Raw genomic sequence first — 26,521 nt, 5'->3', positions numbered from 1 at the left:
TACATAACTATTTTTAAGCCACATTGTGATATCAAATCCTATTTGTCTTTATATTACAATAGCACAAGTTTCTCAACATTTTAAAAGAAGTTTCTGTGAAGAGATAATTTAGTCATTGGGAATTCTTCAAAAAAAATTAATTTGATGTCATCAGGATAACCGAATCTTGGCTACCTCACATATTATTATTTTGATAGAATAGTTAGAAAATTAGAGGGGGAAACACCAAAGAAAACATACTTGTTATATAGACACCCACACACTACACCATGTTTATTGTTCACACTATCGATAAGAACGATGTCTGTGATAGCTGAACCTAACCAGTGCCTTAATTAACTAGTATTAAATGGTAATTAAGGCTGTTCCAATTAAATTTTAATTTTTAAAAATTAAGTACAAACTCAGTCATTCAATAAAATGTTGTAGTCCTTTGGTGTGCTTCTAGGCGCAGAATATAGCAATTTACTATTGACAAGCACTAACGGAGGAGGTCATTTCACAAGTATAGTGTGGACAAAGGTGAACTGGGCAACTGATGAAATCTGTGGCCAAGGCGAAATAGCAATCTCTGAGCCAAATGGTAATAAAGTTACTGAAATGAAGCAATGTAGTTTCTAAACTGAACTGTCATAAAAGAGGATATGGGCTTCCAACTGGCATGTCAGTAGTAATTAAAATATTGTTTCTGTCTTTTAAAAAGTTTCACATGCTTGTAATAGTCTTATCGATTTTTTATTCAAACAGCTAAATGTGAGGTTAAGAGAATCCTGCTAGATGAGGGCAGGAGTGGACAGTGCTGAGGTTTGGAGGGAGGGAAGGCAAAAATCTATAAGGGCAGAAAAAGAAAAACAAGGTAGACACAGGAGTCTAGAATTGCTTCCACAAACAAAATACTATACTACCCCACAGTAAGGAAGTTAAAGGAATTCAGAAGTTATATATGATATAAATGCTTCATTGTTCACAATGTTCATTGTTCACAAAAATACAGAAAGTTTGTATGAGATAAGATGACGAAAGTAAAGTTCTCAAAATAGATTCTTCCTGAAGAGTCTAAGGTACCGTAAATATGGCAATGGGTGTCCTTATGCATGCCAGAGTGTAAGTCTTCATACATTCTGATGCCATGATGAGGACTCAGATGGCTTCCTTAGAAAGCCAAGTTTCCATGTGCATCACATAACTTTGCCCTTGGCACACATAAAGAAGGAATACATCACCTTGCAGTAAGGAGTCATGCAGCCCAAATCCAAACCCAGACACTCCTTGGGCAATCCAGACACTCTTTTTGAGGTGAAAGCCTTTCTAAAAGGTAATATGTAGCTATAGAACAGCCTCCATGCCAGTTTTTATGTAATCCACTTTACAACTAGCTAATTACATGTGATCATCTTTCACTTAATTGAACTTACATGCACATTATTCAAATAAATGATTTGTCTAAGCTGAAATATAAAGTACAAAAGAGTTCGTTTGGAGAGATCACAAATAAAATCATCAGCAACCTACAACCCAGGCCAGAGAATCAAGCAGACCTTAGTTTCAGTATGCTGGAGAAAGACTAAAGGTTTGGAAATATCTAGACTTTTTTCTTCTCCTTTGAAAGGTAATCCTACCTTATAAACTACAGCATTCCCCATCCCACTCAAGAAGCGATTTACTATGTGTTCAAGGATCTATCTGAACAGGACTTTGCAGACCTCAGATTCCATTACCTGAGAAGCCCCTTCTTGCCAGTATCTGCGCAGCCCCTATAACAAGGTAAAATAAACATAAAACACATATTTCAGGAATGAAAGTTGGGTTTTCTTTTCAAATCTATGAGAAAAAAGTAGAATGGTGTTTTAAAATGGGCAGGTCAATCAATTTATTTTTACTCTCACTCATGAAAGCTCTAGGATAAAAAGGAATACACTAGCCTGATGTAAACTGTTATTTATTTTTTCATTGCCTTACAAATGTTAACATATCCTATTATATGACAACCTGTAAGGAAAATAATAATACAAATATTAATAGAATAAGAAATGTTGAATTAAAACTAATAAACAATTGACTGAGGTTGTTTCTGTACTGTGAAGCAAATGGCAAATATTTATAAAATCTCCCCTGAAGTTTTGTGCCTTCTATACAAATGTTAAAAATTCTATGTCAAAGTAGTGCTATCAAGTAGTGTTCTAGTACTGATCATTAGTGTTAAAGCAAATAAAATACCCTCCTGATGCAGAAAGGAATTGTGTCAATGAGCTACTTCCTTGTTTTAGGGATAAAGGTAGTCATCCACTCACTCTCAAAAACTGAGAAATGTCAGCCTGGAGGTCTATGATCCTTAGAAAAAAATACAAAGTAATATTTAGAAAGGATAAAAACTACACTTTAGTGGAAATTATGAAGATTGGACAACTGCTAGTCTGTCCTTGGTTCATTTTGCTGTTTATTTTGGTAAGGCTAAATGCCCTTCCTCCACAGCAAATAAATTCAGAAGAAGCTGAAAATCACAGACAATTAATGCATTGGCCAACAAGACAGTCTTCTCAAATTATAGTTTTAGATGGGCCAAATGCAGGTGGAAATGTGTTTGTAAAAAGCGAAGTAAAGCAAAATGTAGGCAGACTTGCACTGCTGGAAGACAGAATTGAGTTTAGTTCTGTGCAAGACTTTGTGCTGTCTGACTACGACATAATAGTGTCAGCTAAATAAAAGGTTTTTATTTAGTGCCAATTTTAACAAAACCCAATGTTTAACTTATGACACAATAGGGATTTGGAGGTCTTCCTCATCACCTTAGAAGGAGGTAAACTAGAATCCAGCATGAGATGAAGGTGCTACTTCATCTAGTAGAGTTCCTACCCTCACTCCAGGTAATAACTTACTTATTGGTAAAATAAAGACCTATAGCATTAGCTAAAGAGACACAATTACAAGATTACACAGAGTCAGTGTTCACCTGTACATAATGGCTTGTCTGACTACAAAGAACCATTCATTTAAAATCTTTTCAATTCATATAAACTCTTTATTGCTTCACTAAAACTAAAATCTACATGCACACATGCACTCACACACACTAATCACACAACATGAGAAAAAAGGCATTCATTTTTAACCACAGAGCTGCAATAAAATAAATCTCCTTTTTACTCCAAAGGCATTCCCTGGATTAGAAGACGCTTGCAGCTTCTCAAAGCAAGTCCAGTTACCATAACAAATGTACATTTTACCAGCCTTGGAATTCTAATTGTGTTTAATACAGTTTCATGTTGCATCAAAGTACAAAATCAATACCATTTGTCCAGCATACAGGAAAAATGGAATCTATAAATGGCTCTTATTGAGTAATTAAACACCTATTATTGTCATGGGTAGTGAAACAATGAATATGATAAGATAAATTTTTGCAAGAAAATACTGCAGTGATTAATACCTCCCTACGTATTAAATAAAAATGACTGCCTTTTGTGCAGTACTGCTGGCAGAAGAACAGGGACGCGAGAAGTAGTTGCCAGTGCCACAATAACAGGCTAACCTTGAACTGAACTCCTTTCCTCAAGAAATTAAATGCTGTAGCAGGACTTTAAATCCCCCCACTTAGAGCTCATTTGTGCGCCATGTAACCTGCAGTTCCTGAAGAGAACTCATTATCTTCAAAAGGAGAATCCCTTTATAATTTCTTTATGAATGTGTATATTGTTTCTACAAAAAAAAAAAAAAAAAAAAGTATTTCAGTGTCCAAAAAGGATAAGAATATTAACAGTGTAAGCAAGGCAAAGAGACTTGTACCAATCAGATACTATTTCCACTTCCAGGAATTCAAGTGCAGAATGCAATCTGTTATGGAAAACTGAATGTTAGATTGAGAATGAGGTTAGAGGAAATGCATATTTACAAAAAGATATTAATCTGTTAAACTGATGCTAATGCTCTTGGTTATTCTATTGCTAGAGTCCTGTGTCTTTCTGGATATCTCCCCCTGCCCCTCTCTAGCTCTCTGGAATAAGCATGAAAGCTGTCATTCAGCCCCCACCCTCTGAACACACACGTACACACACTCCCTACCTGCCACCCACCACATGGTTCCTCCATTGCTTTGCCTTTTTTTAAACATAAGAATGATGCACCAGGAACAACTACAAAGTACAAAAGATGAATCTATGGATGTGACACTTGTAAAGGGTAACCCTATTTCACAAGTGAGATGGGACAAAAAAGAAAGAAAAAAGGCCACTGAAGCAATAACTGCTCACTGAATTACCATTAAATTGTAAGATTTACAATCCAATGTACAGTAAGTGCATATCTAATGGAGTTTGTCCTCTAAAAGAATATAAAGTGAATCTTTGCAGCATGAGATGTGTGTAGGTGATGTATGTTTCTTTTAATCTATTTTTTAATTAGAAACAAAAAAGTTAAAAAACAAAAAAAAGGACACACTCCAGAAACACCAGCAAAACCCTGAGGCAAACTTAAAAGCTTACTTAATTTTAAATGCACTTTATATTAATTACTCTCATTTTCTATCAAACTGAATTCATTCTTTCAAATACAAAATATAAGACGTATAATCAAATACATATAGAAAAATAACAAGTACTATTTTACAGGCAACATTAACACACAAATACTTAAACTTTTTGAATTGTTTGTTAAAATGAAAACTGCTGAGCCCAAATGCTTGGTTATATGTCATGAGATATTTTTAAGGCAAAATAAGACAGAGGAATATTTTTCCATTTAATAAAGGCAAATAAATTTTCATGTTGCCAACATGGAGAGAATTCAAATACAAAGTTAAGGTAATCAAACATCAATCATATTATAGCAATTTTTATTTTTATTAACACAACCTCCAAAAGAAATGGACTATTATGTAGTAGAATTATTTAAAATACTCTAATTGATTCTTTAATAACCATTAAAAGCAAAAGCTATTATATTAATCATTTCTTCTAGTACTTTCTAAAGTAAACACTGGTGAAATTGTGCTCGCTGTCATCTCATGACAAACACACACCTAATAAACGTATCTGGTCAGAGATTCAGTCACATGAATAATATTTTAGCAAAAGCTTTGTGGATGAGGAAAAGTGCCTTAAGTAATATTTATTAGAAGATTTGTTTATTTTGTTTATGTAAATAGGCATCTTATTTAAGTCATATTACAGAAGTCACTGCCCTTAAATTCAGTAAAATATAAAACTGTTACACCAATTTTGCAAATCTCTGTTTTGTTCTTCTCACCTCTCTCCCACAGGATCTGAATTTTATTTTAAGGGATTAACAAGTAGCATATATGATCAGCAATGATAGCCTTGTTCTTTTAAACCTTAGTGAATCAAGTTCGGTAAAGGTGAAGTAGTGGAATTATCAGTACAAGTGGCTATGTCATCACAGTCTTCAGAAAGGTGCTGTATCGAAATGCCTAAATAAACAGCAGTATAAAGGATTTTATATATGAGATATATACACACAGATGTCTCTCTTTCACGCACCCCCCCCCCCCCAACACACACACACACAGCCTGCCTCTGGTTATTAAAAATATAAAACAGAGGCACTACTGTATATAAACCAAAAGACATTTACTACTGCATGTAAACCAAAAGGCATTTGTAATCCCCCTTCACATCAATTTTAACTTTGATTCTAGTTTAAATGATGTACCATTTTCTTTTCCCCCTTGCCAAGATATTTGAAAGATTATCCTAAAAATCAATTGGTTAAAGCCCTCTCTATGCTACAGTGAGCCGGAGAATTTCCAGCATCTGATGAGGACCAGTGGACCACCTGATACTTTTTCAGCAGGGTGATAAAATTAAAGGATGGTTTTGATTTGCTTGAAGGATTACTTCCCTTCCTTAATTGTTTAAAGTGCACAGTATTAACACAAAGAGGGGGGAAAAAGAAAATTAAGAAGGTGACTGTAGAGCCTGAGCTAATTGCAAGCTGATTAGATTGTGCCATGCAAGAGCTCTCCCTCCGTTACATACCATCACCAGCCCTGGTCTTTTCCACCCTGCTGCTGCAGCAAACAAGCTGATTTGCTAACAAAGTGGTCAGCTCGGGCACTTGCACAGCGGCTCACGGGGTCCACAGACGGCTGCTCTCCATGCAGAGAATCTCAAGCTCCATTTTCCAATCTGATTACACGGCTCCTTGTTCCAGGAGCCTTAAACCTTCATGGCAGTTTACCAACATTTTCATCACTTTTTTCTTTTACAAAGCAAAAGAACTGATAAGCTCTCAGGTACCCAGGATTTCATAGTCAATGGCTGGCCAGCAGCCAGCATTCCCTCACCACATAACTGTTTCGGGCCACACTGCATAAAGCAGACAGGATTTACCAGACTGCACAGAACTATTAGAATTTTGCCATGTGTACAAGTAAGCAGCATGTTTCTGTCCTTACAGATGTCGACTATTGTGTCTAATCACATCTAGGAAGTACAGAAACCTAGTAAGTGTCCTGCCTCACCTCCCCCCAAAAAAGAGGCAATGCAAAGCAAACCAATGAGCATATGTCCATGAATTCCACTATTACCCTAACTAACCTGTTCAGGAATTCTGCCTGGTAAATGCAAAGTACTAATTACTGTTTTTAATACTCCTGGTCTGATTACCTAGACCAATTACCTGGATTACCATGAAACTGATCCTAGTGACTTTCCATTAAAATCTAAAATATTGTGGGCCACTAAAAATAACTGATTAGCATCTTCGAACTTTGGCAATCCTCTAGAACTTATAAAAAGCAAACCAAAAGATGTAGAAGTGAAGCGTAAAATTTATCTCACCTAAAGCAGCTTCATGAGAATTAATCTTATACCCATTAATTCCCAGAAATCATGTCAGGCAGTTAGCATGAGTTTCAACCTAATACATTCACATTCAAAAGTTTAAACAATGACCGCTATAGCATTCCAAATTAAACATTTATGCATACACTCTTTCTCCTATGTAATATTTTTCAAATTCATTTTTATCTACAGCCGATCGGCCTAAAATGTGAATTTAACACTAGATAATGTAAATGTCCATTCATTGTGTGCTTCCTTTCAACCAAACAGCAATAAACAAACAAAAAATAATAGACCCTCCTTCAGCCATGACCAGTAACTACCTAATAAAGATAGAGAAAAGGTAAATAGCTTATAATGTCTGTGTCTATGCCTGGTTCATTTTTGCATAATGTTGATCTATAATAAAGGGTTCGGGGAGGGGAGAGGAGAAGGAGAGGAGTCTGCAGTTATGGGAAAAATGTACAACTCGACTCGCACAATGCCTCAGTACTCGAGCTCACCAGTGCGCTGACCCTCTGTATCTTGGAGTCATTAGCTAGAGTCCCAGCCCTGCCTCCAGGAGGGGGGATTTGAACTCACACACCAATGTGGGGAGATTCGGGATTTTGAGCATGCCAGCCAGAAGGGTCATTCCTCCTTGCTGATGAGGAGGACGCCTGTCCCCTAGGGAAGGAAAAACTGGATGAGTGACTGTCGCAAGATTCAGGCAATGGACATGCTGCTGACTCAGGAATGGACTCTGACAGCCACCCTGCTTCACTCCAGACGCTCTGACTGGGAGCAGTTTTAGGGCAGCAGCATTGACAGGTACATGCAAAAGTTAGGGGAGAACGAATGGAAGAGAGAGGAAAGAGGGAATGAATGAGCAAATGAAACAGCAACTCCTTTTCCAGACATACATATACAAGAAATAAACATTTTTCTTTTTCACAAGTTGATACTACCCAACAAATAAGACATGGTTGTGGATATGCATTAGAATACCCACAGCATTTCTGAAAGGACTTTAAAAGAGGACACGCATTTTAAAAACTGATAGGCTAGGTCTGGGTATGTATCTATAGCCACAATACTGCACAAACCTATAAACTCAAAGAAAGTACACACATACGCCCATATATGTATTTGCATGTGGGTGGTATTCTGCATAAATGACTGTCAACTTAAAATGCCATTCTCTAATTTATATGCAAATTCTACCTCTGGTAAAATAAAAACATATTTTAAGCAGCTTATAGTGCCAACACATTATTCCCATGAATGATTCCTAGTAAACTATTTATGCCAACTGTGGGGTTTTTTTATGATTTATTGGATGGTGAACGAAACCACTTAAACTATAGTTGTCTCTATGAATCAGTAATTTTCATGTTTCTAATTAAAATGTAAACAGCGTAATGAAGACATCAAGTTTTTAGGCAAATGTCTCTTCCAGTGCCACTTGGGGTATGGTAATTACTGAGGCAGATCTATGGATGCTCCTGAATCTTCTACAAGTCCAGATTAAAAGCATTACTGCTAAACCTGGCTTTTTACACAAGGGAATTGTGTACTTTAACCCATTCCCAATTTGCTTACATATGCACATTGGCACTACCTTTAAAAACTGGTCATTAAAAAAATCAAAATGGAAAATAACAAAGGATGTAATTTATATTTAAAATGTTGATTATAAAACATTTACTAGCAATAAAAACACTGGAACTAGATCCATTCCCATTAGATTCCCTGCCACTAGCTTTTAGGAAATAAAGAAAGAATAAACAGCAACCAAATTATGTCTACTTTAAATTTATAGAGCCAAGATCTGGGTTGAGGGGTGGGTGGATAAACTGATTCCAGATTCAAAGGTAATGTTCATTTCTAACATTTATTTTATTTAAATAACAGTTTAAAGTAAAATAAGTGTATAATTTAAACGTTAGCAAAATATAAAAAGTAATCATATATAATCCATGGAATAAAACCTTGTCATTTTCCCCTATCATATTCAAAAATTAAAAGTGCCTTTGATATAAAATTGTAATCTGTTTTCATTTTTATTTCAGCATTTATTTCTCTCTGGAATTTGTCAAAATTTATCCTAAAGCAAGTGACCTCTTACACATGCTGAAGAAATACATCACCTCTTCTGCTTACAACTGTTAACTGAACTTCCCTCTGAAGCTTGTTTTTCCAAGTTATCCAGTACATTGCTTTACATATTTACTACCCAGCACTTGAATATATTTTTATTACAATTTTGCACCACCTGCCTTCTCCAAACACCCCTTAGAACTATTTAATACTGTAGCTACCCTTGGAGTGAGTAGTTACAGCTGAAATCTGCAGTGATATGAAAAGTCTAAAATGCATGATAAAAGGAGGATTCTCCTCCCCTTATTCCTACCTCCGCCCCTGGATGCAAAGTCCAAAGACTGACTGATATGGCCAATTTTCATATTATTTTTACATGAATGCTAGGCATGTTGGTAAGGTTGACTATGGAATCGAGAATGGGTAAGCAATGTGAATGTGTGTGGGGGTGAGTGGGGCAGAGAAAGAGAGCAATTTTTGCACTGTTATGTTTTATTACCAAAGTAATGCAAACAAATAAATGTATATCCAGCACCCTAGGGTCAGGGGAAGCGTTTAACCTAAAAGCGTTTTCTACAACTCTTCCACTTGAAAACATGTAAGCTTTTTCTTTTTCTGATGTGGGCATAGAGACATAGTATTTTGGGGTGATGGAGGCGTGGGACATTTGAGAGAGGTGTCTTTTGGTAATGTTTTTTTAAAAAATTTAACACCTCTGAGGGTTTCAGAGGGAAAGAAAGCTGATTAAACAAGACCAAGTGTTTTTGTCGGCTTAAGGGTGATATCATAGTTGTGTTCAATATCAGAAGTGTTGCAAGTACAGGCATCATTTCTATTCGCTTTGTGCCAGAAAGGTAAACACTGGATTGCATTGTGGATTAAAACAATAAGAAATCCCTTTCCTCTCAGGCTCTCAAGGCCGTGTTAATCGGGTGTAATTTTTAATGAACACTGCCTGCTTGGTACTCATTCAAGACATTTCATTAGAAGGTTATTCATTTAAAAATCAACGTTTCAACCATATCAAGCTGTAACCTTTCTTGAAATGTAAATGAATGGTTTAAATGAGAAGATTAATAAAAAAGGGATGTTCCAATTCCAAGCATGGCATGCTATGTATTTTTAAATTTGTCTATGCCAGATGCTGTCAGTCAGAACAAAAAACTGTCCAAGCAGACAATCTGTGCGTCTGAATGTTGATCATGTTGGAAAGTACAGGGGGGAGGGGGGAGAGTGTGTCAAGGATTCATGGTCCTTCATCTTTGCAGTAGAGCAAACACGTCTCTCAGTATAGCGACAGACAGCTGCTTCCACTTTCTAATGTGCCCTAACTTAGATCACTGAAAGAATTGTCAGCACTCAGAGAAACACACAAAGATAACACAGCCAGCTGCCATGGAGGGGAAAAACAGCACAGCTCAGAAGAAATGGGATTTGTTCCATTTGCATGATGCTGCCTCCCCTGGGCCCCTTTCTTTCAAATCCAAAGCACAAAAGACAACACTTAACATATTTGCTTAAAGATGACAACCTCATGTTGATTTCATTTGGATGTAACAGTGTCAGGATTACAGATATAAGAATATATTATATCTGTAACAGAGACTGACAAATGTACCCATCAGTGGAACTGTCTGATTCATCTGCTTATACAGCCATTTTACCATCCCAAGGGTGCCATCTAAGTAGTAACTTTAGAAGACTGAAGGTCTAATTTTATTACACCACATTTCAACCTACTAAACAATATTATTTCTAAAATAGATCATTTTTATTGGAAGTCTCCCTGATGAAAAATCCAGTAGACACCAGAGAATTTATGAACTGTATGGGTCCTTTGAACTCAATATACTGCCCATTTTAAACAACTTTTCTTGCTGTATGGCAAAATCCCCGTATCAAATAAGTGAAAGTCAGAAAGCAAGAGAGAGATTATATGTTTCGAGTATCTAAGTATATTGATATAATAAACAGATAATATATATATAAGACAGAGAGAATGAGAGAGAGAGAGACAGATAGATTACAGATTATATGGATAACTATAAAATCAGGCCTCACCTGGTCCATTTGAATAAATTCTTTGTAACCGCTTACTTCTGTCTATTTCATTACACGTCTACCCTCAATACAATATCCATACTTCAACAGCAGCTATATGAATAATAATTGCCTGTCAATATCTTTTGTACATATACTCAATCTAACTTCCTGTTAAGGTGTTTTTTAGGCAGAAGATACGACAAGAGAATAATTTAAAGATGCATTGGCTAGCCACTACTCATTGTAACAAGTACAATGAAGAAAACCACGATTCCAATCTGAAGCCTACATACTTTTACAAATCTTTATTCTGTCTGACTTTATGGATTTTAAGTTTATTTCTTAAGTGAATAAAAAGATTTAGGATGATGTGATTGAATTGATTTATTTACATCTACATTACTTTGATTTACGTGACTGGAATTATGGTGGTAAGGAGACACAAGGAGAAGGCAGAGAGGAAGCAATCACTTTCTTCACATAAGCACTACATACACAGACATAGGCACACAGACACACACACACACAAGTAAATGTCTGGGCACACTCAGCCCCACAGTCCAACCAACCGACTTCCCATAACAAAATACTGGCTCCCTGTGTGCCTGCGTTGTCCAAAGGAATGCTCTAGTGCTTGTTGCTATTTACTGGCAACAGTATAATGCACTCATTTGGTCTTGTTTTCTAAAATAGAGTTAACTGCTATATGTAAAATTTCTGCACAGCAGATGGTTACCAATCATTATTTTCCATTTGTTTAGTTTCTAGTAAGAAGAAGAAAACCTGTGGGGTAGTGATGCAAAGAAAAACTAGCAGCCTGCATGATAACCCAAGCAGTGCCAGAATATGCTTTTTTTAAAAAACCAAAGAATCACTTTGATCACATAGCACATCAAGACTAAAATTTTGAGGGATGGGGGAGGTTATTCATCCCATTCTCATCCATAAAGCAAAATGCCATTTGAACAATTTATTTCTTAGTATAAAATCCTCTAAAATTTAGCCTCTGTATGTTTTTAAGTGATCAAAGTTTCTAGAAGCAACTTATTATCACCATTAATATTTGTCATCACCCAAGCTGAAATCATTTTTTTTAAACCTCTAAGTAGCCCAGTTGTCCAACAGAAAATGGGAAATAGGAGCCATTTGTGGACAAGTGCACATGCACAGAAAATTAAGCTGTAAATATCTGGACCGGGTTATTACTGGAATCTGGAAACATCTGGGGCTACAGAAAAAGCCAAGCCCCATTTCCACAATGTCCAGGTAATTGCTTAAATGATTTATACCTTACTGTTTCTATTAAAAATGTCTTTAAAGAGAAACATTTGTAGGCTTGGTTCTGCAATAAAAACTGGTATCTGATTTCACTTGTACAAAATCTTGTGAAAGATGCTACATTTCTTCAAGGGCACATGCATGACTAGACTAAACCCTGGACAAAGACAGGGCTAAAAGAAGGCGTGGCCGACCACTGAATGAAAACAATTGTATCATGATAGCAAATTTTAAATGGTTTACTTGTGATTAGTTTCTATTCTAATCAAAAGAGTCCATTAGAAAACATTCTTTTCATGCATTTGGGACAAATATATTCAAGCCATTTTAGGATAAACTTGCACCTCAATATCCATTTTCAATTTTAGTTTTAATTAATTTCTCATAAATCTTGTTTACTGACACTTCAACTGAATATCAAACCAAACTTAACTCCTAAGGGACAAATAAGTGCCACCTCCAAGACAGACTTGCACCACTTAGTTAAGAATCTGGAAAGATATTTAAATAGGTTCACTTAGATGGTGTCTGTATGGAGCTACAAACTGTTCCATTCAGAATGAAAGAGCTTTCAACACTGTCATTTGTTGCAAAGACAGGTTGCTCTACTGAATAAACACACACACACATGTGCACACGTGCATGTACCCATGTAGTTGTATTGACCTGAAATAATTCTATCTTTTAATTCAGATTGTAGGCCAAAAGGACAAATACAGTTTCACATTTTTCAAGAATTGCCACGTGTAGATCTAGCCAAAAATTCTATTACTGACAACTGTCAACTATGTATATAGGGTCAAAGCAAAGAAATAAATAAAAAGGAAGGAAGGGAAGGAGGAAGGAGTGAAAGAAGGCAGACAACAAAGTAAACCATTAACCACTGGCTTTTAACCATGGTTCATACTTTCTGGCCACCAACTTACATGATTACCCTTTGAGAAGGATCACCCAGTTTTCTTCTATCAGAAGGGTAAAGGAAAATGGTGGCATTTTACATGTAAAGAATTATCATGAATATTTTTATTAGTTTAAAACCCCATAGCTTTCTGATTATAAACCAAGTAGAATTTTAAGCCTCTATCTTTTAAATATTCCCTGGATTTAATTTGATTGTTGGCAAGCTACCACTATATGGTTTTACAATTTGTGGCCTTTACTCTCAATCTGCTGGCTTTTAATTTATATTTTAACAATTTTAACTTACTTGAAGCATATTGAATGGTTTCTAGAAAACCAGAAGTATCTATTTAACAAAGGAATGCAACACATGGGTCTTCACTGTTGTAGTCACACTGCAAAAATGCTTTTGCAACTTTCAACATATTGTTTCACAATCTTTATTATTCTACCTACAATGTACTGTCCTTTACTATTAGGGCTCTTTGCTAAAGATGCAGTGTTTTTATACAATTAACTAAGCAACATTTGTCCATTATAGCTCACTAAAAGGCACATCTTTGTAACAATTCAGGTTCAACAATCAGCACTACAGATACTTTCTTCTGCATAGAGTGTATGACATCAACCTAGATTTCAATATGAAGTGGTAAGATAACATCTAGAACTTTTCAGCTCTCAAGAGCCCAAATTGGAAGAAAACGAGTGAGCTTTCAGTAAAGGTTATAGGTTTTCTTAGTAAAATTGTGGTTTTAAAAGAATGACAAAAGAGTCTTTGTTTTTTTTTTTTTCTGGGTTGTTTGATGAAGCAATGTAAGCAAATGCTTTTCTCTGGTACCTCTTTAGGTTTAAAAACAGAAATATAAAATACAAATCTTGTCAAATACTGTTGCCTAACTCATTTTAATTTAACACTTGATCAAACTGAATTTGCCTTAGACATACTATAATGCTATTTATTGTAACAGTTACGGCAGATTTGAGAAAGTAGCTGACCCTCCCACAAGCACATAAACCCAACTGGTAAAACCACTGAACACCTAAAAGACAGAGTTATGGGGTGAAATCCCAACTAAATTGTTTACTGCCCAGTATTCAGTACAAAATAAATTTATAGACACTGTTTAGTTAGATAAACGTCCCAATTAAAATGTTAATCAAAGACATTCACGAATTAAGTTATAGTATCAACTCTAGATCAACCAGTTTGCATCTCACATTTTACCACCCCAATATCATCATGTTTCCAAGGAAATCTGTCTTGACTACTGATAGTGCACATATTTGCAAACTGCCTATTTATCAGAGAAAGGACAAAATAGAAAGAAATGCCTTAGAAGGTATTTATTTCCCACGTTCAACCAAAGGCAGAATGGCCAACTGTCGATCAATTCTATATCGGTAAGAAGTCAATATGGAAGTCTCAGAGTCTAGTATTTCATGATTCTGTGCCCTCAAATTTTTCTGTCTGCAAACACATGAGAAAAAAGTATTTCATAGAAAATAGTGATTTAAAGCTATTTGTTACACCTATAATCAAAGCAGTCTATAGGTTTTTTATAAGATTTTAAAGATAGCATAATAATGTTTTTTAAAAAGAGTTTAAAGGCTCCCTATCTAGAGATACAAAAATAGAATTAATGACTGTACGCCCCTTTTTAAGTACATAATTATAAAACTATTTTTCAGGGTTATAAAGTCTTTCTTTGGTAATAACATTATATAAAGAATACAGAAATTTCAATTTTTTAATGAAATATACAATTTTCATAGATCTATTCTTTAAATATTTAAAAATCATCTTTTAACTTTTTAAAGTAAGATTAATAAAATATTAAACGGCCGGGTACGTTGGCTCACGCCTGTAATCCCAGCACTTTGGGAGGCAGAGGCGGGCGGATCACGAGGTCAGGAGATGAAGACCATCCTGGCTAACATGGTGAAACACCGTCTCTACTAAAAATACAAAAAAATTAGCCAGGTGTGGCGGCGCGCGCCTGTAGTCTCAGCTGCTGGGGAGGCTGTGGCAGCAGAATGGCGTGAACCGGGGGAGGTGGAGCTTGCAGTGAGCCGAGATCGCGCTACTGTACTCCAGCCTGGGTGACAGAGCAAGACTCCGCTCAAAAATAACAATAATAATAAAATAAATAAAATAAAATATTAACCAAGTGATAGTCTCCTATGCTTTTATCAATTCAATTCACCAAACATGTATTGAATACCTATTATAGGTCTTATACTATACACACATGTTGAGGAGATTAAAAATAAAAATGAATTAGATATGTGTGCTCTCAGGGAATTTACAGTTTCATAATAGAGAAACACAGATGCCTAGCAATCTATAGTAGGAGAAAGATGATGGTAAGTGATCTAAAGGAGACATTTCAAATGTTCTAAGGGACAATTAAGTAGACGTTGAAATCAATCCTAATTAGGGTGCCTCAAAGAAGTCTTCATGGATGATGCAACATCTGACCAGGATACCATAGTCCTAGTAGGATTTCAACAAGCGGAGAAGAACATGCCAGGAAGCAAAAAGAAAGTGAACAAAGACTAGTTGCTGATAAAGTACAGGAAAAAAGGTATTGCTTTCAGTTTGATAAAAGTCCACTTTTCATACTAAATATTTTAAGGATTTGAGGTCCCTAACTCCACAGCTTGAGTTAATCTTATTGCCAGTCTAGTGAAATCTCTTACAGGCGAAAAGCATTAGCTAACTAATATCCATCAACTCTTAAGATATTAGAATTACTGACACTTTTGCATGCAACCAATTAGTACGCATATTTAATGAATGCTTATCAACTCTTCTGATGGGCTTAACAAAGTAATAAATGGTCCTTGAGCTTTCTACATTGTTTCCAGGATAATTTTTGGAGCTTTCTTAAGAGAAACAAAAATATTTTGCATCTTTTAGACGACTAGCAAGGTCCAAGTTACATGAGTTCACTAGTACATGACAAAGCAGTCATGGAGTATACAAAACTGCAAGAAATCTTAGTTGTCATTGGATCACCTCAATCATCTCTTCTTTTATAAAAAGTAAACTAAAAACCGGCCGGGCGCGGTGGCTCAAGCCTGTAATCCCAGCACTTTGGGAGGCCGAGACGGGTGGATCACAAGGTCAGGAGATCGAGACCATCCTGGCTAACGCAGTGAAACCCCGTCTCTACTAAAAAAATACAAAAAACTAGCCGGGTGAGGTGGCAGGCGCCTGTAGTCCCAGCTACTCGGGAGGCTGAGGCAGGAGAATGGCGTGAACCCGGGAGGCGGAGCTTGCAGTGAGCTGAGATCCAGCCACTGCACTCCAGCCCGGGTGACAGAGCGAGACTCCGTCTCAAAAAAAAAAAAAAAAAAAAAAAAAAAAAAAAAAAAAAAAAAAAAAAAAAAAAAAACTAAAAACCAAGGCTCAGCGAGGTTGAATGGCTTACCCAAGGTAACAAAATGATAGACTATGGGCTTCTGCTGACACTGTCCTTCCTCATTGTTACTTTCCTGAGGTGTTCTTGCAAGCCTGACAGAAATGTTTTCAAAAGTCTAGATAGGTTGTTGACCTTCAGCCAGATGATGAACTATCGGTACATGTCATTAGCATATTCAGTTCTGAACAGATATCTTCATTTTCCTAACTTCAAATCAGAAAGAATGACATTTCTTAAAAGGTGAAAATCTTAAGATCTCTTGAGATATATAAACGTTTGGTTTACTTTAGAATCATCTGAGGAGCTTAAAATTTCATCAAACTGATCTAGTGTAGGGCTTAGGCAAACGTTTTTTATTATTTATTTATTTATTTTGCTTGTTTGGGGTTTTGTTTGTTTGGTCATGAAGTTACAGCTAGCATTTACTGAGTTGATGTAAAATTTAACACCACATTTTTCTAAAACCAATTCAAAGTATTAACTACTTCAATGATTTCAACTTCCATAATGGCAATAAATACATTAGTTTCGAAAAGAAGCCTTAAAAGACATATACCTCCATCTTCAATGGATTTTCTTCTGTCACTTCATTTGTGGCCTAAAAAACTTGAGTATGTTGACAGAGGGAAAAAAAAGAGTCTGAGAATAATTTGAATCATCTTTAAAGGCATATATATATATATATATATATATATATATATATATGTTTTCACAGTTTTTAAAATTATGGAGACAAAAATGAGAATAGTTCTTTTAATTTGCATACTCACAAATCCCATATAGTCAGAATTTGATATAGAATCAGTTGTTCCTAACACGGAGAATACAGTTTGTTAAAATAGTGCTACATGCTATTTACTGAATATTAGTCAATGATTCTTAATAAGTGATAAGGTTTTTTTAACATAATTAATATTAGGGTTTAATTTACAAAATTGCCAATATCATTTTGTGTAACAACCACATGAAAAGAGTCTTTAACCTTGGCTTTGCCTCAATGACTTTCTCAAACTTGTGCCTACTTCTCCTATTCCTACATGTTGTCTTTCATCAAGAAGGGCAAGTTATCCATGACAAAAAATGCTGCTTTACTTTTCCCTAATATAAAGCCTAATGTTATCCCCTTAATTAATTCAAACTACCTCTCATGATCTAAATATCATATTCCAGTGGCTGAAATGAAATTTGATTTTCCAGATGATCAAGTAATAACCAGCCTTGCAGATAAATATCAAAAATGTTTTTAAAAAGAAAGAAAAGAAAAGAAAAGAAAAAACAGCTCTTCAAAATGGTACATAGCTAGGTAGGTAGGAAGATGGCTTAGACAGCAAGGTTCATGGTGAGTATGCAAATAGCAAAATAGCAGAAAACATTTTCCCCCTAGCCCTAAGCAAAGGACACTAGCAAGCTATTAGAAAATAAAGACAATTTTTTAAAATTATGTATTTAAGTATATACGTGCATTCCAATCATATATCAGCAACACCTCCCATCTTAGTGACTGTGGCATTTTGGTGTAGTAGGGTAAAATTTCAAGGAACTGTCATTACATGGCGGTAAAATTGCAGATTTTTTACCCATCATTATAAACAAACCTATACTATATGTTGTACTGTCTTTACTAGATATCTTTATAAATAAATAGTACAAAATAGTTTACCTATAAGCTCTTTTTATTTTATGCTAAAACAAAACAAGACAAAAATCAAAAAAGTAAACAAAAAAGGCATTATTGCACTGTATGTGTGCATTTTGAGGCTTATTAAAGAATAAAACATAATAAAGAGCTTTCAATTTTTTTTGTAATACTTTAACAGCCAAAAATGTTATTGATGGAGATTTCACATCCATGTTTTAAAAAAATCCCAAAAGAATTTTGCTTATGTACAATCTTTTTCTCTTTCTAAAGCGACACCAGCTCCAACTGAACATCCATTTCTGAATAAAGTTCTACTATCTTACCATCCATGAGTAAATTCATATTGATGATTGGTTGATTAGTACTCTTAGAATTATAGAAAACATATTTTTCCAATTAGGTAACACTTATTGTATTCATAGTATGTTTAAAATCTTCCCAGAGAAAGAAAAAGCACTGTTCATATAGGCATATAAAATTCCAAAGCTGGTAATATTTTTTTCCTTCCAGTTTGTCAGACAAGGATACAAGCCATTTAGGGTCCCAATGTCTACATTTGGGTCCTATCAGTATTTCCCTCCCCAAAACGTTGCTTAATCTTCTGAATAATGCAAATGGAAATCTCTCTTTAAAAGAGAACTTTGTACTCTTTTATGTAGTCGAGTAGAGTCAGTACAGTACTGACTCTACAGGCATAGGACACTACGGTAAGGGCAGGGGGGATAAGACCCACATCTTTTGTAAGTTGGGCCTAAAATTGACTCCAGATTTGCGAGTCATGAATAGAAAGTCAGATTTAATATAGATGTGCTTTAGAAAGTAAAAATGGCGATTATTCTTAACAAGTTACATATTGGGTATTAGTCTTCAAAAATGACTCATAAAATATCTTTTTAAGTACTTAAAGTCATGAATATGTTCTACTCTTTTACCTCTGCTTGAATGTAATTTTTCATTTTCCAGGAAAGGATACATTTTCTAACTAACCCCGTTAACCTAATTACTCATAAAGAAATACCAAAAGTGTCCCTGACATCAATACCTTCACAAAGAAATATATCTATGCACATGCACAAGAACATATTCCATTTAGATAATCAAAACTGTGATTTTTATTTAAAAGATTCCCTTAGATCCACGTAATTCCTAGCAGTAAAATTTATCAAAAGCACTTAGTTTGCAAACAATAAGACTGCCATATTTATAGCCTTATTTCTTCACCCATATACTTTAATTGAAAAGTAAAAACTATGAAGCATAAAAGAATAATAGTACTGTTTATTTCATAGTATTTGTTTGATCTGAAAATGGGGATTGTAATGAAAATGCCTTTAATCTTAAGGGAACCTTTTTATCCTACTCAGAATAATTATCTTGTAAGATTAAAATCAGTGAATCATACCTAATTAAGATTTATACTTTAGCATCATTGAGGTATATGATTTAAAAGAAAGAGTTTACAATATTCAATTTGAAATTGAAAGGTAAAAGACATGAACACATGAAAAATTTTAAAAAGCTATTTTTGGCACAACAATATACTATATTGCCACTTATTTACCCACATTCCTAGTTTAATCACTTTTAAAGCAAAACATTTAATATGAAAATACAAGATTCCAAGTATAGGAATAAAGCAGGAAAAGAAGAGTCCCAATTGAAATTTATACTACAGAATTTGGAGATAGAACACAGAACATTAGAAAACATGAATTGTGGCTGGCTACCTACTAAAATATTTCAAGTTGGCAATGGCTTAGTTAAAAAAAGAAAAAAGAAAGATTCCTAAACTGTAGGATAAATTTTTAGTTAAATGGGACACTGTTATAATAGTTATTTCCAAGCTTTCTTTCATTAAAGTGCCTATCAGTGTGGAGAGCAGTGCCTTATTACACAGGGCAAAGATTTTTCTTCTTAGAAAGTCTCATATGTAGCATTTCTCCCCACAAAGTCTAATAAGGCATTCAAAATAAGTTCAATTTTTTTCTTCCTCAAAAATATCTTTAAAGCCCCCCACTTTCACCCCAGTCTTGGATTACATAAAAGAATAGTTACTTTTTCCAAGCTCTTTGATATTTCCCTTCCTGGCAGAGTCATCTGATGTGAGAAATATCTTTTGAAAATAAATGGTGCAACTTCAAGTGCACTCAGATCCATACTTGCTGGACATTCCATCATATCTCAGTTTTGATTTGAAAAAGCCACTTGACTTCAAAATTCAGTTTTAGGTATCTCAATATGAAGTTTGATCTCATTGAGAAGTACTTTGGGAAGCAACGATGTAAATGTTTTGTCCACCTATCAGCACAGAATGTTGGTAAAGGAGTCATATAACTCTAATTTTCAGGGAGAGGGAGGTTATTGCAATACAAATTGAGAAATTAAGTCCAGGATTTGAATATAGGATACTGCAACATTAGTGTTACTGCATAAGTTACTTTTCATCTTTAACATAGCTGTCACCACATGTTTATATAGCTAAAATACCACTTTCTAATGTCAAAGTATCAATACTGATACTATTATAACAAGGTTATTTGGGAGTCTGCCCCTCCTTCCTGTCACTTAATGAGTATACTTTCATTTTTTTAATGGTCAGCATTTTGTATCAGATAATGTAGGATTTCTACACAAAAATATTCACTTTTCTTGTGCCTTAACCTAAGAGGGCTAGTGGCAGTACTTGGCAACAGAGAACCTCCTCAGCTCTTACTACAAATCCCACTGAAATTCTCCCATCCCAATTATTCTGGGCCTGGGAATAAGTATTGAAGTGTGTAACTACATGCAAATCATTGTAAAAAAAAGGTTCCTTTTAAGAATATTTGCACAAAAAGCTACATGATGTATAGGATATATATCAGACACAGGGCAAGATGAGACAAAAGCAAATATTTCAATCTCCAGTTCAGGTATAGAAAGAGCAGGAGATACTTAATGGTTCATTTCCCATCTGTTTTCTTACTCAACTCTCATTAGTATCTTTTTCGGCGAGGCACATGAAATCATTGTGGAACAGTCAGTCTCCAATAGGAAACCTAGTGACTTCCACAAAGTTGGCCTCAGATAAAAGTCTGTAGGTGGTGAAGGCAAGGCTGGCTTCATCGCCCTATCATTTGTTCAGGCACACAGGCCCCCACCCCACCACACAACAAAGGGCCCTGCATTTTGTTTAATGCTCTGTGTTGCTGTCTTTAAATTAATTTTTGAACAAGGTGCCTCACATTTTAATTTTGCAGTGGGCCTCAGAAATTATGTAGCTGGTCCTAGGTGAAGGTAAAAAATGTCTCTTAATGGTAAGGATAATAAGTCAAAAGATAAGCAAAACATTTAGAACGACATACAGTAACCCATGGCTTCACATTGCACTACCTTTAAAATTTTATTTGGGATGTTAGTATTTCCAAGAATAATATTTCATCATGAACTAATGCATGAAAGTAGAGGTCCCCCATTCTCAGATGAGTTTACTCTCATAAATAGATGGCATTTAATTATCAGTTGTTTAAAAAGCATCCAGTTGACATAAGGCAAACAGTTGAATTGGGAAAAACAAAATATATCTATATATACACACACACATATATATTTCATATGTGTATATATATATACACACATACACATAGCTAAATGGAGTATAATGCAGTTTCTGTTCTCATTCCAGGAATATATCCACAAGCAGAATGGAATAAATATGTAAAATATCAGCAGAAATTAAAACATGGGAAAGAAACAGAGTAAAAGTATTTTCAACATAATGAAATGGGGTAAAAGAAAACATTTTATAGGTACTTTACATTTCACATTCTGTAGTATAAAAAACTTTACTGTAAATTATATATCCTTAATAACGGTTTGGTTAAAAGCTCCTCATCCTATGAAAAGAGAACAGAAACCTAGTGAGAAGCAAATTTTCCAAAATTACAAAACATACTTTCTAAAAAACATTTCCCAACACAAAAATACCAATACTTAAGCTGAGCTATAGGGTAAAAAGTTTAACCTTGGGCCTTCATATAATAAATCATGCATTCTACTTTCAAGATGTATCAGTTTCAAAAATGATTGGAAGCAGTGATACTATAAACGCTTTGTGAAAGTCATGAGAGCTAAAATATGAGCAAACATATCCATTTATACATATATTTAACATAAATACATCTAAATTGAAATTCTCCTTTGGATTTACTGCTTCTGATCCACCCTGAAACAACAGCCCACCATATGCAATGTTAAGCAAAGTGTCAATATTCAAATAACAAGACAACCAGCAGATTTGTTGCATAAAACATGTAAATATTATTAACAGAAAGTGCCATATGATATCTCATGTTTTGATGGTTTCTGATCACCTATCTTTTCTGCCTCCTCAGTCTCAGCTAAGACTACTGTTGTCAACAGGTACTTACGGATGTGCTGTATTGAGGCAGCGCTTCTGAGCAGGCACCTGTGGTGCTGCCTTAAGGAAACTTAGCATAATACCCCTTGCTTTTGATTTGCTTCGAACTTCAAGGTACCGTTTATTTTGAGTATATTCGTTCATACTCCTTATTCCTACTATTTTACTTTTTAAAATAAACATTTCTGAAATAAAATTGCCATTTACATGATAACATCAAAAATATCAAAAAGATCAGTAATCAGCAATCATACCAAAGCAGCTATGCTTAAAATTTCTGCCAGAAGTTAAATGAAAAAGTTAATGCTCAAAATTCAAGTTTAGGAAAAAAAGAAGAAAATGACAAAATCCAACCATGGAAAGCACTTGCTAAACTGGCCATTTATTTGCAGTGTGTCAAAAAAATTCTTTCATTTTCAATAAACAAAAATATAGGTACAATCTCTCTCTCTTGCTGTGTGTGTGTGTGTGTGTGTGTGTGTGTGTGTGTGAATTGAAAGGCAGAATTTTGGGACTCACAAGCCTCTAAGTGGTACTCCCAAATAATTTCTAAGTTCAACCAATTTCAATAAAACACTAACTCTTGTATATCTCAAAAGAAAGACACATAAGTTTTTCTTTATTGATAGTTAAAATTTGTAGCTTTTTCTGTACCATTTGTTTATTCTAGTTTATCAATGACTCAAGAAAAACAGCAGATATGCTGATTAATCAAGTTCTATCGATCAGTAGCATATGTCAGTATTTCATACAAACATCTGCAGAATAGTTTCTTCCAATCAAAAATTTATAACTCAATTTAAATTCCTGGTAATTAAATTTATTAGCTCTTCAACAATGAACACAGTACTTTATAAAGAGTAGTATGTGAAATCTGCACTCAAGAATATATTGATCAAAGGTAAAACAGCACCTTTCTATTTCTACTAAATCAAGGTTCTAAGAACTGGAAACTTCAAACCATAAAAGCCTGCAATTGTTTCAAATACATCTAGTAATTCTGTTGATTTTGGACCACTAAAACTGATTACTTAATTAGGCAATCATTCAAGGCATCCAAACACTCACACAGACAAAAACAGGGAAGTATTAGCATGGTTGTCTTCACCTTGACATGAAAATTCTGAAAAACAGTGCAGACTCCCAAACTTTGTGGATCTGTCCCTAAGCACGTACTGAGTAAGACACTAAATTCTAAAAGGTGACAACCAGAAGCTCAGGAAAAAAAATAATTAACCTATAATGAAATTACTCATTTATCTTTTCAGGTGGTTTATATCTTAAACTGTCTTAGAAATGCCAAGTAATAATACAGATGGTCTCCATAGATTCTTGAAAATAACTACCTATTTTCTTCCCTCTGGTTACACTCTTATATTATCACCTAAAAGTAATTAATGAAATTTCTGCACTCTTGTACATCTATCAGAAGTAACTATCTACAAAAAGGTTTTCAAAGTTCCTGCCTAACATGAAAAAAGCAAAAACAAAAACCATTTTCTATTTATGGGAAGGAAAAAAATATCAGCCCTGGAAACTCTGCTACAGGAATCTTAAATATAACTAAAGACTAAAACCCCCTATTTTCACTCAGAAGATATCAGATACAGTTTTAAGAATCTTACTGATTTCAATACAGTCAGGAGAAAGAAAAATACTCTGTTTTCAGGAAAAAAAAAAAAGATGTTTCTTGAAATAATTCCAAAGAGACCCTATAAACTGTGTTTTCAGGAGAAGAGAAAAGCAAATCAACTCACACATACAGCTTCCAAACAGAAGTCTTACCCTCTTCCAGGAAAACAACAATGAGACTTTATTACCCTGCTATGATTCTTTCATTTCAGACATGATTCATTAGCAAGTATTACACTTCTCAAAACTCCCACCCTACTCTTCCCTGCTTATTTGATGATAGACCCAGATGAAATAACAAGTTGCCTCCAGCAGTGTAAAACAAGTATCCAAAAACTCTATTTCAAAGAAGAAACACTTCTTTCTAATGTTTGCCGCCCAAAATGAAGCAGGCTGCTTCTAACTGCTTTCACAATTTTGTTGCAACTTGGTCATTTTCCTAACAATACTTTCTACATTTTAAATAATGCATATAACATATTCATTATTCAAGAATACATAGCATGTTTAATCTGATACCTCTATTTTTAAGCTGAAATTCCAAAGGACTTATGTGTCTATGTAGTTTATATTGATAACCATAAACATGCACAATTAATAAACAATAGAGACAATGTGTGCAAGCATGTTTTGGGGACATGGTTTTTGTAGAAACAATGTTTCTTTTCCAGATAAAAGCTGATTTGTCACAAATACAATGAAGATAAGAAGCAAGAATGAAGGAGTAAAAGAGAGGAAGAAGATAAGAGGATAACTAAAATTTGAATGAATGAAAAACTCTTGACTCTCTACATATTCTTCCAAAATACTCTTTCAAAATAATTTTGCTTTTGAACAATCTGTGTTCAAAATGTCCATTCCATGTGCACCAAGAAGCCAGCCATCACTAAATGTATTATAAATGTATATTCTAACAATCATCAATTTATAAAGTCTGGGATTTCCCCTTCAACCTTTCAACTGTTATGTCCAGAAAACTTCACACATAGTGAAATCCTAATAAATAGATCTTGTTGGTTCCAGGAAACATTTTTAAAAATCTATATTGGTCAAAATATTCTTGCTTTTTTTCTGTTGTATTAAATTTAGGATCAAAAACATCAAAGCAGCTTCCACCTCGGACCTAACTTTTAGAGGATCAATGTGACAAGGCAGTCCCTGATAGATGTTTCTCTTGATAAACGACTTGTTCAAAAGAGACATTGTAGCTTTCATTTCCTGACCACAACACACTTTTAATTTGCAACAGCAGAGCTGCCAGAGTGTGAGCACTTGCCCACTTTCTAGTCTTTTAGGTTTGTAGCTCTGGTTCCTTTAGGCCGCACATTTGAGACAAACAAAATCTAAAAATAATCAGAGTAAAGAATTAGAAAACAGGAGCCACTAACGCCACTTTATACATATACACAAGTGTCTACTTTATATATATGTATATAAACTTTCTTCCCTAGTATTCTAATATATGATAACAAGGCTCCTAAGTTAACATCATTTGAGCATCGGACATTTAAACAGGGAAATGAATTATGTGACTATTATTTAATAGTAAGCAGAGACTTAAGAGGGGGGCAATTTACACACTCAAATCTGCTGTTAAATGTCATGAATTATATAATTGCCTATGCCAATATGTTTTTCATGAATTATTGCAATGATTATTATTAGTACTACCTAGAAATCACATTTAAGTATCAATACGGTGAACAGTCAAACCATCCAATTTCTGCTCTCAGCACATTGTCCAAGCTCCGATTTAAAATTTATAAATGTAATATCCTCCTCATCACAGGCAGCAGCCCAATCTGCTCTGAATATATATTACAGCTTTAACATCACAGAGGGAAATCGCCCATCTGGCAATCCCATTCGCTCCAACAGCTCCGGGGGAAAAAAAGCTGTGCTCTCTCCTCCTTAAAACATTTCTCAGGGCAAATTATGTGCATCTAAAATAAACAGTCTTCTTATTGATCGCTTCAAAGTCAACAAGTTCCAAATGCAAAATTCAATCAAATCCTTCCTATCGTGTAAGTGTGGTGTGTATTTAGCTCAGTAGTCACCAGAGTCCAACCAGAAGTGTATGTCGCGCAACGGGTCTTGTAGTTCCTCTCTTCATATTCACATTTGTGTTAGGAGACAGCAGTGACCACGGCCACACTACAGACCCCTGGCAGCTTTGCCCCACTGTTATTTCTTTTTTCATATTCTCTCTTTCCTTCTTTCTCTCTTTTCAGGAGGAATTAATGGTCATGGGGGAAATATAGCAACAACCAGAAAAAAAAAAAAAAAAAAAAAAGTCTGAAGTGGACATATCCTTTGGTTATGCAAAATA

The 26,521-nt window shown here is 34.9% G+C and overlaps 1 protein-coding gene across 2 annotated transcripts in view; it reads right to left on the bottom strand.

Moving 5' to 3' along the window:
- Nucleotides 1–26,521, bottom strand: part of FIGN (fidgetin, microtubule severing factor) — a 135,279-nt gene that overhangs the window by 106,726 nt on the left and 2,032 nt on the right. The window lies entirely within an intron of this gene.

Source organism: Rhinopithecus roxellana, chromosome 14, assembly GCF_007565055.1.
Source record: "Rhinopithecus roxellana isolate Shanxi Qingling chromosome 14, ASM756505v1, whole genome shotgun sequence".
In the NCBI taxonomy this organism is placed as follows: domain Eukaryota; kingdom Metazoa; phylum Chordata; class Mammalia; order Primates; family Cercopithecidae; genus Rhinopithecus; species Rhinopithecus roxellana.
The sequence above is the reverse complement of the archived record's forward strand: the minus strand, read 5'-3'. Positions and strand labels throughout refer to the sequence as shown.